This window comes from Centroberyx gerrardi, chromosome 12 (genome assembly GCF_048128805.1).
Source record: "Centroberyx gerrardi isolate f3 chromosome 12, fCenGer3.hap1.cur.20231027, whole genome shotgun sequence".
NCBI lineage: Eukaryota > Metazoa > Chordata > Actinopteri > Beryciformes > Berycidae > Centroberyx > Centroberyx gerrardi.
Window position 1 is genome coordinate 31,812,268 of NC_136008.1, and position 2,500 is coordinate 31,814,767.

Here is a 2,500-nt window from a genome sequence, read left to right on the forward strand (position 1 = left end):
TACCCGATTTAAAGCCCCTGCTTCGGCCACACACACCTGGGAGCGGCCCCCTATCTCCAGGCGGCTCTCCACCTCCCTTTTACCCGATTTAAAGCCCCTGCTTCGGCCACACACACCTGGGAGCGGGCCCCTATCTCCAGGCGGCTCTCCACTTCACTTTTAACCCAATTTAGAGCCCCTGCTTCGGCCACACACACCTGGGAGCGGGCCCCTATCTCCAGGCGGCTCTCCACCTCCCTTTTACCCGATTTAAAGCCCCTGCTTCGGCCACACACACCTGGGAGCGGGCCCCTATCTCCAGGCGGCTCTCCACCTCCCTTTTACCCGATTTAAAGCCCCTGCTTCGGCCACACACACCTGGGAGCGGCCCCCTATCTCCAGGCGGCTCTCCACCTCCCTTTTACCCGATTTAAAGCCCCTGCTTCGGCCACACACACCTGGGAGCGGGCCCCTATCTCCAGGCGGCTCTCCACTTCACTTTTAACCCAATTTAGAGCCCCTGCTTCGGCCACACACACCTGGGAGCGGGCCCCTATCTCCAGGCGGCTCTCCACCTCCCTTTTACCCGATTTAAAGCCCCTGCTTCGGCCACACACACCTGGGAGCGGGCCCCTATCTCCAGGCGGCTCTCCACCTCCCTTTTACCCGATTTAAAGCCCCTGCTTCGGCCACACACACCTGGGAGCGGCCCCCTATCTCCAGGCGGCTCTCCACCTCCCTTTTACCCGATTTAAAGCCCCTGCTTCGGCCACACACACCTGGGAGCGGGCCCCTATCTCCAGGCGGCTCTCCACCTCCCTTTTACCCGATTTAAAGCCCCTGCTTCGGCCACACACACCTGGGAGCGGGCCCCTATCTCCAGGCGGCTCTCCACTTCACTTTTAACCCAATTTAGAGCCCCTGCTTCGGCCACACACACCTGGGAGCGGGCCCCTATCTCCAGGCGGCTCTCCACCTCCCTTTTACCCGATTTAAAGCCCCTGCTTCGGCCACACACACCTGGGAGCGGGCCCCTATCTCCAGGCGGCTCTCCACCTCCCTTTTACCCGATTTAAAGCCCCTGCTTCGGCCACACACACCTGGGAGCGGCCCCCTATCTCCAGTCGGCTCTCCACCTCCCTTTTACCCGATTTAAAGCCCCTGCTTCGGCCACACACACCGGGGAGCGGCCCTCTATCTCCAGGCGGCTCTCCACCTCCCTTTTACCCAATTTAGAGCACCTGCTTCGGCCACACACACCTGCTATCGGCCCCCTACCTCCAGGGGGCCCTCCACCTCACTTTTACCCCAATTTGGAGCCCCTGCCTCGGCCACCCACACACCTGTTAGCTGCCCCCTATCTCCGGCCCCTAACCTCCACCATCCAGGAACCCCAGCACCAGCCGAACCTGCAGACCCACTCTTAAGCACCCCTCCCCGGATACAAGCAGACTACCATCCGCCCAAACTTTCCTGCTCCTGGTATACCAACTCAAACTTTGGTGCCCCTGGTGTACCAACTTAATCTTTGGTGCCCCTGGTACTCCAACTTAAACTTTGTGCTCCTGGTACTCCGCCTGTTTTCGCCCCACAGCCTAAGTGCCGCAGCACTTTGTCTTTTTTTTAAACAAAATATTTCTTTCTGCTCCTGGTACTCCCTGGAGCTCCAGGGAGGTAGGGGGGCGCCCTGGAAGCCCTGCCCGAGGCTGTGCGCCTCTTCCCGGGCAGGATTTTCACCCCGAGCCCCTGGTGGCGGTTGGACTTTAACCTTTTTTTTTTCTATTTGGATTTGCTCCTGGTACTCCCTGGAGCTCCAGGGAGGTAGGGGGGCGCCCTGGAAGCCCTGCCCGAGGCTGTGCGCCTCTTCCCGGGCAGGATTTTCACACCGAGCTCCTGGTGGCGGTTGGACTTTAACTTTTTTTTTTCTATTTGGATTTGCTCCTGGTACTCCCTGGAGCTCCAGGGAGGTAGGGGGGCGCCCTGGAAGCCCTGCCCGAGGCTGTGCGCCTCTTCCCGGGCAGGATTTTCACCCCGAGCCCCTGGTGGCAGTTGGACTTTAACTTTTTTTTTTCTATTTGGATTTGCTCCTGGTACTCCCTGGAGCTCCAGGGATGGTAGGGGGGCGCCCTGCCCGAGGCTGTGCGCCTCTTCCCGGGCAGGATTTTCACCCCGAGCCCCTGGTGGCGGTTGGACTTTAACTTTTTTTTTTCTATTTGGATTTGCTCCTGGTACTCCCTGGAGCTCCAGGGATGGTAGGGGGGCGCCCTGCCCGAGGCTGTGCGCCCCTTCCCGGGCAGGGCTTTCACCCCGAGCCCCTGGTGGCGGTTGGACTTTAACTTTTTTTTTTCTATTTGGATTTGCTCCTGGTACTCCCTGGAGCTCCAGGGATGGTAGGGGGGCGCCCTGCCCGAGGCTGTGCGCCCCTTCCCGGGCAGGGCTTTCACCCCGAGCCCCTGGTGGCGGTTGGACTTTAACTTTTTTTTTTCTATTTGGATTTGCTCCTGGTACTCCCTGGAGCTCC